We start from the raw sequence: 14437 nt of genomic DNA, 5'->3' as shown, positions 1-14437 counted from the left end.
GCTGGCCTCTCTTCTGGGGTGAATTTCCACCCCCAAGAGGGGCTGTCCCAGCTCAGGTGCTGAGGGCATTGTTTAATTGTAGGAAGGTATTTAATTTTCCTTCCCAAACCACCCTCCTCCCAAGTGCCTTGTAAAGAAACTCCTTTGCATCTTCCTTTTTATGGCCAGACGTAAGTACAGATAATTTAGAGCCCTCCAGTTATTATTTCTCATTAGTTTTTAATTCAAGAGAAGAATCTCATACAGTCTGTTAAATGCTTTATTCACTGTCTTGCCGAGACTATCATCTGATTCACTGATGGGTTGTGAATACCTTGTTATTGATTTTACTTTGCCCTTTTATTGCATTACTCTAATACAATAGTAAAAAAGATTAAGTGGAATCAGCGGGTAACACAATGAATGTGCTGGCAGAGGGAAGAGAAGCTGGACTAGAAGAAGAGAAAGCAGTTCTGGGACCTCCAAGGGAATTGATTGAGGCACCTTATGGCTCTTAGTACTTACTTTTGAGAGTCCATCAGTAACACTTATCAGGTGGGAGGCACCACGAAGCCTGGAAGAGGACAAAACACAAAATAGGAAAAGAGAGAAGCCAGGGACTGGCCAAAACTTCACTTTACTGAAATTAATGATGAAAGCCTGGAAAAAAATGTTACAACCCTTTCAGGATGTAAAAATCAGGAGGCCGATTAAAAAAAAAAAAAAGTATATATATTTTTAAGTCTCAGAGCTTTGCATCATAGCTGTGGCTGTGAAGGGAATGTAAAGCAAAAATTTCATAATGGTTGGGTGAGTCAATCCTGCCAACACAAGGGACAAGGTCATCTCACGTTCACTGTGTGCCTGGGGAGGGGTGGGTCACCAGGCTTTCTTTATCTCTGAGACACCAGTATAACCACCTCCTGCTGCTTAATGAAGTCCTTTCCCATGCAGACCCTGCACAGAGCACACAGTCAGACTATAAATTAATTCCCAGTTCCACTTTTCTCCCATTAAAGTCACTCCAAGTGACACACAGCACTTGTTCCATGCAGAACACAGACAAGGGGAAAACCCAATTGGGGCACAGGAGACAAGCCTGGGGCAAGTAAATTAGACACGTCCTCCACCTGGAATAGGCATCTAAGCCACACCAGCAAATCAGGAATCAGAGAAAAGAGGGAGAAGGAGACTTTTATATGGGGGTAAATAAAAGTAAAGCAGTATGGTGCAATTATTGAACTATCTGGCCAAATAATATTGTTTTTCCAGACTAATTAGCAGTCTATTCATCACAAGTAGCAGCAAAAAGAATCCCAACTCTGACGTCCCCTCCACTTCAAGCTCCATTTTGGCTATTTATATCATCTGAGTTTTCAAGAGTGCACCAATTACAACAGTCCTGCCACGCAGCCTTCGTGTTTCAGCCAGAGCACAGCGTCACAAATCCTGCATCCTTTGCTCTGCTTGGCCCTGTTAGCGGTGGGCATATTTCATTCCAATACTTTTCTGGGATAAAGGATGCTTTCTCCAAACCCTGCAGTGCAAAGGAGGAGACCTGTCCCCTTGGTTTTGGCTCAGACCCTGCTCTCCAGTCCTGGCTGTCCGTGGCTGAGCCCATCTGAGGGCTGCCAGGCACAGCTGAGGGGGAGCCACGCCAAGGCAGCTGCTCCAGAAATCTCCTTGTCTCCCTGTTTCCCTTTTCCCTTCCTTGCACAATCCTCCTGGTGCAGCCCCAGAAATGGTGTGTTGGGACCAGGGCAGCTGCCGTGAGGCAATGGTCAAAGCTTCTTTGCTAAAGTAAAACTAAAGAGAGCTCTGGGAAAGGTAGGAATTTCTTCCTTATCCGTAAGCCCAGGCCAAGAGTTGGAAAGCATCTTGAGACACAACTGAAAGCAGTGCAGAGTTTTATGAATAAAAGCCTGGTGTGCAGTGTCATCTTATGAGCATCCTTGTTCCTTGGAGAGAAGCAGCAGATGCTGATTAGGGGCAGCACATTTTCAAAGAAGAAACATAACTTGCTTCTTCTGAGTTTTGCATCTCCAGAAATGACTTCTGTATCTCAAAGGCAATGAGCCTCGCTGTAGACTGTGTGATATAGGGTATTTTCACTTTTTTGGGGCAATGTTCATTTTCACTAGGGTGGGAAGTTTGCACATAAATACCTACAGACCTGTCAAAACCAGTTCCTCAGCAGCACCTTGTCCCACACACCTTGGAGGATAAAAAGGACTGCAATAACAGTATTTTGACTAGGAGGACAACTGCTTTTTCTCTCCTACCTACAGTGTCCAGAGCACCCCAAAACCTGACTGTGAGCATTGGAATTCATCTTCTCTTTAAAGTCAGTGTTGGGGGTAGCATCCCAGTCTTCACAGCAGGTGGCAGCTTCCCAGGAAACCTTAATGGAATGAAAATGAGTAAAGATCACCACAAAATATGCAGCAGCAGTTCTCCAGATGTAATATTTGGCAACAGGCTTTTTTAGCATTTCATCTCACTTCACCCCAGAAAAATCTGACTCCTTTCACCAAATAATTGTTAATTCAATAGAGCCTCTTATGCTCACTTCATTCAGCATTTTGTATGCTATTCACTTCAGAAAGACATTCTTCTTCTCTTGGCAGATGGAGAATCCTGTAGCCAAATAGTTCTGGATGTTATCCCAGGCCTTTTTATTTTCCCTTTCTCATTCCTTTTCTTTCCTTCATCTTCCCCACATTGAAGTAGACTTTGCACAGATTTGGAGGATTTTTTATTTTATAGTGTTTGAAAAATTGGAGTGACTCAGGGGATAGAAAACATGAAATGAAGCCATGACATCAACTATAAAATTTTGAAATCCAATGCCTTCTTATTCTGTGCCTGCATTAATTTGCTTCAACACATTACCAGTGTTTTCTGTACTCCAGCTATTCCTGCAGATGCCTTCTCATCTTAATTCCCAAGAAAAAGCATAAGTAAGAGCACGAATTTTCATTCATTATTAAATATACCTGTGCCCATCTCAAATTCCCTAATATCATTTCTGGAGACATTCCTTCTGTGTTCATATTCCATGTGCATTTCAACACTTAAAAAGAAAGGGAAAAAAAAGTGAGAAATCATTTGCCCATCATCTCCACATACCTCACTTACTGTCCTTCTCACTTGGTTGCTTGAATGTTGCATTCAACCTTCCTAAAGATTGAGACAAGCTGGTTTTTTGGTCCAGTTATCTGACTCTGAAACAAACAGCTTTTGCTTTCAGCTTTTTTTTTTTTTTTCCCCCAGAGCAAACCTGTGGCAAATCAACTAATCTAGGGAAAAAAAATAAGACAAAACGAGGAGAGAGAATGCCCCAGAAGGACAAAGAGCCAAGAAAATACATTTTACTAGAGCACAAGTGACTTTTAGCAACATGTTGGTGATGTTCAGGAGCTCTGGCTGGAGGACTGTCACCGAGGGACTGATTCTGTGACCCTCCAAGGGATGCAAACACACATGTCCAGCATCTGCAGCAGGAATCTTCCGTGGTCTGTCCCTGCATCCAGGCAGGCTGACAGCCCAGCAGTGCCCCTCCACTGGGTCTCAGTTTCTTCTCCCTGCCTTGGGTGTTATTTACTTCTCCAGCCCCACGAGGGTGGATCCCACAGCCTGACCACAGGCTTCAACCTCAATTCCAGAAGCCGCCCTAAATTTAGTGATGATTAATTATATGCCACACACAGTGGTTGCCTAGATCTGTCTGGATTGTGTGACATGACCATAATGTTGTCCTTAGCTGTTAAAAATCATACTGTGAAGATACTGAAACCCTTCTTATCAGCACATGCAATACACCTCTTCTTCCTACCTCCTACATCTGAAAATTCCTAAAAATAAAAGGTTTGTCAAATTAGAGTACTACTCCTGCAAGTAGGCACTCTCACTCACCTGTGCAGTTTCTCCCCTTCAGAAAATGGCTTCTTCTGAAAGGATGTTCCCAGATTCCCCACAGACAGTACAGTCAAAGCCCCAGTCTGTGCTTTCCATCTTTTTCTTGTTCCCTTCTTTTCTCCCTTCTTTTCTCTTGTCCATTATAAATGCCCTGTCACCAATCTACAATGAACAGCAAGGAATGGTAATTGTATGTGACTGGTGCCCTGTCCTGAGCTGTCTGTGCTGCATCAGGATGTAGAAGAGAGGGCAGGAGGAAAAGAAAGAAAAAAACAACGATTTGGAATTTACCAGTGACCACTGAGGGAGGATAGAGAAATGCAGACAAGGAGGTCACTCTTTAGGAACCCACTTGTCAAGCACATTGAGTTGGGAGCCCTGCCCAAATGCCTACAAAAGTTGGACAGGAGAGAGAGAGAGGAGCTGGAAGGTGGGCACCCCTTGGGCAAAAAATCCCTAGGCACTGTGAGGACAAAAAAGATAATACTCCTGTGTTTTTCCTCCCGATTTTTAAATGTTGTATTCAGCAGTTTACAAAAGATTGTGTGCTACACCATAAGGCCATTGGCTGGCAGTGTGTGCTGCTCCTGGGATTTAAGTGTTGAGGGTGGCTTCAGCTGTGTCTGGCTTACCAGGCATGAGAGTCACAGTAAAGAGGAGCTGGGGGAGTCTGTTGTGGCCAGAAACTCAGCCCCACACAGCCATATCCCACATGAGGATGGGGGAGAGAATCAGAGGGGTATCAGTGAGAAAACTCATGGGTTGAGACAAAGGCAGTTTAACAAGTAAAGCAAAAGCTGTGCACACCAGCAAAGCAAAATGCAGAATTCATTCCCCACTTCCCATGGGCAGACAGGTGTTCAGCCATCCCCAGGACAGCAGGGATCCACCACACTTAACAGTGACTCGGGAAGAGAAACGACATCACTCCAAACATCCCCCACTTCCTCCTTCTTGCCCCGGCTCTGCATGTTAAGCATGATGCCATATGGTGAGGGATATCCTCTGGGTCCTGGCTCCCAAATCCCTGTGTACCCCCAGCCCCATCACTGGGGTGAGGGGCAGAACAGGCCTTGGCTCTGTGCCAGTGTTGCTCAGCAATAACTAAAACATCCCTGTGTTATCCACATTTTCCAGCACAAACCCAAAACACAGACCCACAGCAGCTACTGTGAAGAAAATTAACTCTACCCCAGCCAAAACCAGCACAGCCATAGGAAGTGTATAGGTGACACGTGCTTCTTATAAGACAATATCATTTCCCAAGGAACCAGCCAAAACCTGGCAGTCACAGATGAATAAAAGGGATCCATGACCTGACTCCCTCTGTGCAGCCGTGGCATCCTGGCAGGACAGAGAGAAGAGCTCATTCATTTATAGAAAGCCAGTGTGTGTCCAAGACTGGAGAAAGGATGTGTGGAAAATAACTTGCAGCTATTTTAATCAATGCTTGGTTCAATGCTTGCTGAACACTATGCTGATGAAAAAACAACCTTACTTCTCCAGCTTGCTGCCCACTGAGGGGCACAGCAGGGAAACACCTGATACCAAATATGTTTCCTTGACCTCGAGGTTTCATGAGGGAAAAAAAAGCAACTTTAAACATATTATGCAACCCTCCTCTTTAGTCCTAGCTTTTAAATTTCTCCAGGTATCTTCACCTGCAGCTACTCCATTGATTCTAATGCTGGGAAAAAGTGTCAGAGGAATAGCTCTGGAAAACCACATCCCTTATATGAGGGGAGAGCAGCACCCGTGCAGCCTTTCCTTCAGTGCAAGAACAATGAGCATCCCAAAGGATGGATGAGAACCACCAAGGTCAATGAGGGTGACTCACTCCCTCTGCTCACACGTTCCTTGACTTCTTACCTGGGGTTAAAAAGAAGAATCACACAGAAACTTCAATAAACAGGTTATTTTCTCATACTGCCTTGTTTGCTGCTGGTTTGCAAGAACCTCAGCTGCTGGAGCTTGCTGTTGCTCCAGGGAATCAGGCCCCAGGTTTCCTTTGGGCAGTCAGGAGAGCCCTGGTGGGTTTTTTCCAACACTAGCAGAGGAACTTTCCAGAAGCCGCTTGAAATGCACTTCACCTTGCTAAGTGTTTTAGTAATGGGAAGTAGTATCAGAAAATAATTCATTCTTATATTTTGTAGAACTTTCTCAGTTAATTATATATAAAGATTCCTGTACCTCATCAGTCAGTCTTGATCTTTCAGTATTTAGAGCTGCATCCATTGAAACAAGTCAGTTATGTGGGAACACCGTGGAGCTGTGGCTACAGACACTCATGCAGACTTTCCTGATCAAGGCACTAGAGAAATTCCCTTCTCCAGGAAACAAGAAGGTGCTTCTACTGACACAGAAATTAGTGGATGTTTTTTGAAAGGCTGATTGATTTTTCCCTTTTGTTTCGGCATTATTTTTTTCTTCTTTTAAATGTGTTGCAAAAATCTCACCTGATGTATGTTTTTAGTTATCTTGTGTTTTGGTTATTGCTTACCAGTGCTGAAGGTGAATTTATAAGAATAGGATACAACATCTGACACCAGCTCATAGCTACAGTACATTTGAAAGCCCAGCTGTCCAATGTGCACCACATACACACACAGGAGCAGTTCACATTTTAAACTACATGTGAAATGTAATGTATATGTATCATAATAATTTTGCCCATTGCACAGAACTTTAACATGCTTTGCATTATGTTTTACTACAGTTATGTAGACAATATTTTACAGTAAACACACTTACCTACTCTCTGCTTGGTAGGGACAGTTACAAGTTTCACCTCCTAGATATGTGCACATACTGAAAATAAAAACACTGAAATCAATACAAGTGTTACATGGCAAGAATCAAGAGGGATCTAGAGCCCTGCACACAGACACCATCCTAGGAAATATGAGAGGCATTTATACAGGTGACTTAAATCTTACAGAACTTTATAGAGAATAATACAGATTTGGTACCTCTCCTTAACCAGTCCAAAGCTGCAGGGATGTAGTGAGCAATCAGTAAATGTCATAGACATTTTTAGTGGTGGTAATCTCTGTTTTGTTTCATTTAGCCAGCTCTCCTCCAAAAGAAAAATTGTTTTGTACATTGAAATACCTCAACTATATCAAAATATAGCTCAGCATTCTGGCCCCACTAAATCTAATGGCAGATTTCCACGCCAGATTATAATAGCACCAATATTTCACTTCCAGGTAGGGAAAAAAAAACCAAACCAGCCAGCCTTTAGCAACCTAAAAGCACCTCTGTTTTCTGTGAGTTTTTGGAAATACCACTCTTCAGGAGTTATGCAGAGCAGGTCTGGGCACAGCATTGAGCACTGCAGTTTTGGCAGCTTGAGTAGCCACCGTGGAATAGAAGGGGAGAAGGATGGAGTTGGAGGGATGGAAGCAGCCTAGATGAAGCCTTTGCACCTCCCAGTGAGCAGCCATCCATGGTTTTATGGTTTGCTCTGAGAGACAAGGCACGGGCTGGGCTTTTAAAGAAAACATCTAACAAGAAAAATACTGTTTTGGGGAAGACCTGTTATTGAACCTACCAGAGGTCACAGAAAAAGGCACTTTGAAGCTACCCTGTTGTGAAAGCTGCCAGGTTTTTGCAGCACTGCCCCTCTGCTACTGTGACCGAGGCAGGGCTGGCAGGCTGATCCTCTGGAGCTCATTGTGGGTAATTTGGCAGGGACAGGCAGTTTCTGGCAGGTAAACAAAACTCTTGAGGTTGGCAGGCCTCTATCAAGACTGTGGAAGGAGAGGATATAAAAAGAAAGCTGGTTTTGGATCCACTGAAGACACAGGGCTGTGTCGGCAGATGAGCTGTGGGTCGCCCTGTGGTGGAGCAGAGCTGCTTCCCTGAGGTGTAGGGATGCCAGAGGGAACGGGATGAGACATCTCCTCTTCATGGAGTCACATCTAGGTCATCAAGGCTCTTACTAGAAAAAAAAAGGACAACCAACATATCTCTTCCAAAGCAGCCGATGTGCCGTGAAACTTGATATGAAAGCACTCTTTATTTTATGTACGTCTCACTAACAAACCCTTTTACTTTAATCCTCTCATTTCAAAGTGCCTGGGGTAAAAAATGAGCTCTTCTGAGAAAAGCTTTAGTTTAAACAGATCTCATGGCAGCACCACTGGGTATTTAAGTCCAGGTAATTTCTTATAAGGTAAGAAAATTTCCAGTGACACCTGGATTCCCTTTGTCCCCCCGCAGGCACACAGTGCCCAGTCTGTGCTTTCATAGTACAAGTTTAGAGCAGGTTGAAAAAAAAAATCTCCTGCAGACTTGTGGGGGAGGAAGCAACCTTTGGTTGGAAAAGATAAATTTTTTTGTAGGAGGCAGCCTTTCCACCAGCTGAACTCTGAATTAGTGAGTGGTAGTCACCATCCTCAGCTGGCTCAAGAGCCCCTCCTGAATGCCTCAGGGCTCTTGGCTCCCCACAAGAAGGATATGTCACTGCCCCTGCCTCATTTATCTGACAGACACCATATGAAAGGCTTGGAGTTTCACCACTGAGGAAAGCAGACCACTGCTGGGCTCCAGTCTTTTTTCATCTGCTTTCCTTTAGGACCAAATGAGGAGCTCAGGTTATTCTAGGTGTGAGAAGAGAGGGAGACCAGCGTCAGATGACTTTGACATCAGCTTATTTGTTAACAAAACCACACAAAGTCCTGCTTTGGTGGAGAAATCACCGAGTTTTTCCTGATAGCCATGCTAAATACCCTCTAGCCAGCATCCTGGCCCCTCCCAGGAGGCCTGTTCTTTGGGTCACAAAAGCTTGTTCAACCTCCCTCAAACTCCTTTTCACATCCTCACATGCACATACATACACATGCCAACATCTGAAAAATATTCAGTGGAAAAAAAAGTCTACACAAAGCATTAGATTTTTCAACATTTGCCTTAACTAAGCCCACCATGAGGACCAGACCTAGTTTGCCCAGTAATCCCTGGATAACAGTGTTTGAATTCCAAGTTGAGAAGCTATCCTGCCTGTAACAACACTCTGAAGACAAAGGGTCTAAACTCTCCCCTGTTAATGAGCACATGCATCAAGAGGCAGAGTGGTGGCCTGTGCTACCTGCCATGCTGATTGCTGCTGCTAATGAACAGCCCTGATTAAAAGCTGTTCTTCTCTGTCCATAATAGTATTCTGAATGAAGCTCCTCTAGTAAATTAAATCTTGAGTGAAATGATCATTAGAGGGTGTAGGTCGTTAAAGTATATTGGAAAGCTGCTAAAACGGGGGTAGAGCTGAAAATACTTTTAATTAATTTAGGGTCAAACAGTCCCTGGCATGTCAGAATGGTCTCTCACTATACTCCCCAAAATTACACTTCAGAGAAACAGGTGAGAAAGGTGTCAGGACTTACCAGATAACAAGTGGCAGGAGGTAATTAGAGACTCTACTTCTAAAGATGAAGCCCCAGCTTGCTGAAGGTGTGCAGGCACTGACAGCTGGGCTGTGTCTGCTCAGGTTACCGTGGGCTTTCTTGCTTGAAAGCCTGTGAGCAACGTTCAGGGTGCCAGAAGTCTCACAGCACTTCCCAGCCCCTCGGATTTGCAACAGCAATGCAAAATACGAGACTTGAAATGCCAACGAGCTGCAGACCTCACACTGTCTGCAGGCACAGTGTAGGTCTGAGAAAGGTGGACAGCAGTACCAGAGACTACTAGAATTCAAAGTTTTGGGGGAGGGTTGGCATGGGAGGAACCACGACAGAGTAGCAAACCATGGGGGAAATGGGAGAGAGTGCCCCAGGCTGCCCAGGGTGAGCTCTTCACATCACAGTTGTTGTGGCTGCACCTTTCCATGGGCAGCACAGGTAGCCAAGGGCACTGCTGCCTCCAAGGAGGTGCCATCCTGCTGCCTCTGAGTGCTGATGAGGCTGAGCTCTTCCTCATAGGAATTGCTCTGTGTGGAAAGAGCAAGGGAGATGTTGGGAAGGACAGCTTGGAGAGGCTGGTTAGGAAAGACTGGGAGGTTTCCGTGCCAGGCTCACCCTTAGGAGTGTGATAAAATCAGAAGAGGAAACAGGGCCATTTGTGAGGGTTGGTGCTAAAGGTGGGTCAAGGCTCTATGACAGTGTGACATAAGGATCTCAATGTGTAGAGGGACAAGGCTGAGAAAGGGCCTTTTGCTTGCAAGGCAGCCAGGAGAACTGGGTATTTCACAAACTCTGTTCAAAGGAGAGAGAATAGAAAAGCAGGAAATAAAACTGACCTTGAATTCCCCAATATAGCCAACACTGTCCCATCTTCTCCAAGCTGCTATGAAGGGGTGACATGAATTGGTTTAGACTCCAGAAAATAAGCTCCTCATCCATTATATGTGTTTGAGATCTGAGGGAAAGGTGTTTAAAATGCCTAGATTTTAGAAGATTTGAAGAAAGCAGCTAATCTTGCATTGGAAGATGTTGGGAGCCTGTCTGAGTTGTGGCACAGAGTTATGTTAGGGAATGAGAAAATAGTAATGACTGTCCCACAGCAGACAGGGAGTGCTCCTATCCTGTGGTCCTTTACCCAGGTAACATATTAATCATTCAGGCTTTACAGAACAGAAGGAATTTACTTGTCTTGCACTAATTATTTCTATATGTTAATAAGTTCCCAGTCATGGCTAGATAATTGCAGGAAGCATCTGAGACCTTAAGAACTGCATCTTTAAGACCAGATGCTTAGTTAATGAGGTCTTCAAGTAACCCAGCTAACAATAATTAAATAGATTGAAAAAAATAACGTCTAAGAGCACTAATTACTGTTTTTTCCTTTAGGAAATTATTACTAAATTAGAAATTGCCATTGCTTTGCTCTGAGGATATTTTTTAACTCAAAATTACAACGGGGGAAAAAATAGCAGCTCACAAAGCTTTTCTCTGTTTTCCATGTTGGTGCAAAGCAGGGAGAGGAGGGAAGGCAAATAAATATCACTGAATTTGAAGTAGAGTGATGAGTCCCTGGACACAGAGAGGAGCCTGTGGAAAAGATCAAATAATAAACTTCAGGAAAGCATTAAAGAATTACAGTAAACTGGGGGAGGGGGGGGGGACTCAAGGAGAACAAAATGCTCTTAGAGGAATTACCAGTGGCTGACAGCAAATGCATCCTCAACAGGCAAAGGTGGTGGCACAAGGAGAGAAGCCAGGGACTCCTCTGAGGCTGGAGTACCTGCAGTGGGCACTTGCTTGGTGACAGGGTTTCATTTCCCTGCATCAACATACACATTTCCCTTGGTAAAGCTGGAGGGTGGGAATGGGAGAGTAGAAACGTAAAAAAATCGGATTTTTATCTGAGTAAATAGTAGGAATATAAAAATTCAAAATATATCAACAGTACAAGAACAAATAACAGCATTAACACTGCTCTCTACTGACAGATCAAAGCAAAACACAGGAAACACGGTTTTCAAATTTTTTACCCGTTTCTGTGGCACTGTCTAATACTGTTGGTACCCTACTGGGGTGTTATTGAATCATTGGGGGCTATTACTGGACAAGGTAATGAACCTGGGAAATTTCATGAAGGAGGGAAAGTTTGTGCTGAGCACTGGATTGGAGATTTTTGCTACCACATATCCCATAAAGGATGATAAAGAAGCAAACACAGATCCCACAGCCTCAGGCCCCCTCATCAGCTTCCCTGCCTTGGGTGGCACAAGTCCCAGCTGTCCACAGAGCCAGGGTAGTGTTGATAATAAAATCCAATGATCTTGTGGAGCCTCAAACAGGGAACAGGTAGATCAGGCAGATGAAGAGGAGTTTCTCGTGCAGGTTGGCATTCAAGTGCAGTAATAAATTGTTAATCATCATCTCCTGTTTGGTTTTCAAATGGTCAAACTGGTGAGTTGTATGGGGGAGATGGTTTGTCTTTTCTCCAAATCAGCTATGCCTTCAGAAAGAGTATTTTGCACTGAAGCAGAAACTGGTTACTGTGGTTATCTCTGAATTGGGGAGTGCTGGTGCTGTGCAGAGCACAAGCACTGCAGCCTCCTGGTTTATTTTAAGGTCAGGGTCAACATTTGAACAAAAAGAGCAGGCTCTGCCATCCAATGGGTGCCAGCTTCAGCCACTCAAAACATCAAAAACAACATATTTTCATTGTGATTTTTAACTGCAAAGTGAGTAGAAGACATTTGCTTCTCACCCGGGAGCACATAAACTAACTTTTGCAGCTTGGTAAATAACTCTTGCTCTGTTTGCTCTGTTCACTTTGGCTTCCTGCTGTCCAGGTTGTACACTCGGCTTCTCAGAGTCCTGTTGGGTTAGTACTGAACTTTGTGCTCTCATATCCATTAGAGATTTCATTAATTGTTGTTGAGGACTGACTGGAACCAAAACATGTGTGGGCCATTACTATCTATCCATTGATAGAATTCCACTTGCTGGATGGATAGACAAGCCAAATTGTAATTTTTTTATCTTGAATTTTGGGGAAGGAAAGCATTATCATTCCCTCTCAGAGTTGTTGTGGTGTCTGTTTGGAGTGTTTTCTCTCTGAGTGCTGTCACTGTGACTCTGGATAACGCTGGCTGAATTACAGCTCTTGGAATGCCTAATGCTCATGCATGATTACACAGCTCTCTCCACCTGAGTTGGCACCAGGGAATCCCTGTTCCTGGGAACTATGTTGGGCTGATTGTTTAATTTGCTTGACTTTACAACCTGTATTTTTGGTTTTACTAGGCAGACAACCCCATCCCATTTCTTGCCCACGATTTATTGATGTCATGCATTGATGTTGCCCAGGTAGGGATATCTCTGCACTCTATGGCTTCTTCCTGGTCACCATCAACATCCCTTGTGCAAACAGGGAATTGAAGTGAGTGTCTCTCCTAATTTCATCTCGTTTTGCAATGAGATAAGGTTTGAGTACAGCAGGGGCTCCGTTAATTAACGTTTTTAGCGTGACATTTGCCAAAATGGGAACATCAAGAGGGCTGTGCTCATGCATGGTCTGGATACAGGCAGCTTTTTAAACAGCTGTGGAGAGCTCACTCAAGGATCTAATGTGTATTGGCAGAGGCTCTCCAGTTTATCTATTCCACCAGCCCTGTATGCCACTCTACTTGTTATTAAGTGGGGAATCATTTGGGGACTTGGGGCCAGAATTTAAAAAGACACCTGGACCTCAAAATCTTTTGGCTTCTTCACCATTTAGTATGATTCTGTCTCCTCCAGTTAGACATACACATTATAAATATTCCACCTCAGTCTCTCCTGGCTTATGGCCACAGTGCTCTTGCAAATGAACCATCTGAATTTGATGAAGTGAGGTTTTCTTTTGGGTGCATCCTGCTCCAGCCTGAGGTCCATCAGTTTCTTCTGGTTTTATAGTCAGTTTGCCTCCATATTCAGGGGGATTTAAAAGAATAGTCTTCCCCCAGTTTGTTATTGTTGGGGTCACCCCATATGTTTCCATCCCATTCTTCAGGAGATGCAAACTTTTCTTCCAGCTTTTGCTTTTTCTCCTTTTCTTCCTGTAACTGTTTCTGCAGCTGCTCAGTTTTCAAAGGCAGCAATTAACTCAGCTGCTTTCCTGCCTTCTAGTTCTTCCTTTAGGTCCTATTCCCTTTTATTATCATTCTTCATAAACTGACAAACAGCTGTTAAGTAGCTGCCTAACATTTTACAAGTAATTCCCTTTCCCTCCTTTATGTGGTCCCTGGCCACCTTTGGCTCTTCTTCCACAGCTTTCCAATCATGCCAGTTATCACAATCCCACTCTTCTGAGGATTTGGGACTGGGACTTACTCCATGCCTTTGTAAGTGATCAGTGATATCACTTGCCATCCTACTGACTCTGACAATTTGTTGTGAATGAGTGGGTTTGGGTTGCTCAAAGATTGACTATCAAAGGTATTAGCAAAAGTAGCTTAAATATGAATTTGTAGAAGTTCAACTTAAATGATTCAATGTCAAGTTTCACTCTATTACTTACTACACTCATCAAGCATACAAAGGAAATTTGAGTTAAAATCAATTTAGAATGATTTACACGGAGACTGAGGATGCAAAAGGGTAAGGGCAACCCTCCTGTTCATAAGAGCAGACCTTCTTGCTTTCTAAGCTCCTGATAGAGTTTAGGTGAGCTAGGTTGAGTCTTAGACTTTGTCAACAGGTTATATCTAAAGGATTTAGCAGCACTTAATCATCAGCTAAACATTTATAGAGTGAGTCAACAGAATTTACTACAGCCACAATAGTGATTTAATTACAGATCTGAGATCTCAATATTTATACTGTACTTCCTGTGGGGAGTTAAATCAATTAACACACGCACACACATACAGGAAAAAAAGAGAGAAATACATGTATAAAGGGATAAATATATAAAGATAAAAGCTGTTAACAATTCCCTTTGAGTTCAGTGAAATACTGACTGTTCCCATTCTCGTCCTTCATCTTAGCCATGCAATAGGGGTTCCTGGTACAGCCAAGGAATGCTTCACCACAAAGACCAAGGCCTAACAGGAATTCCTGAGGTGGTAGAGTGGCCCCAAGGAGGTGGGGAAAATGCACCACCACACAAA

Source organism: Manacus vitellinus, unplaced genomic scaffold (genome assembly GCF_001715985.3).
Source record: "Manacus vitellinus isolate BGI_N305 unplaced genomic scaffold, ASM171598v3 scaffold_7_pilon, whole genome shotgun sequence".
NCBI classification, from domain to species: Eukaryota; Metazoa; Chordata; class Aves; order Passeriformes; family Pipridae; genus Manacus; species Manacus vitellinus.
The sequence above is the reverse complement of the archived record's forward strand: the minus strand, read 5'-3'. Positions refer to the sequence as shown.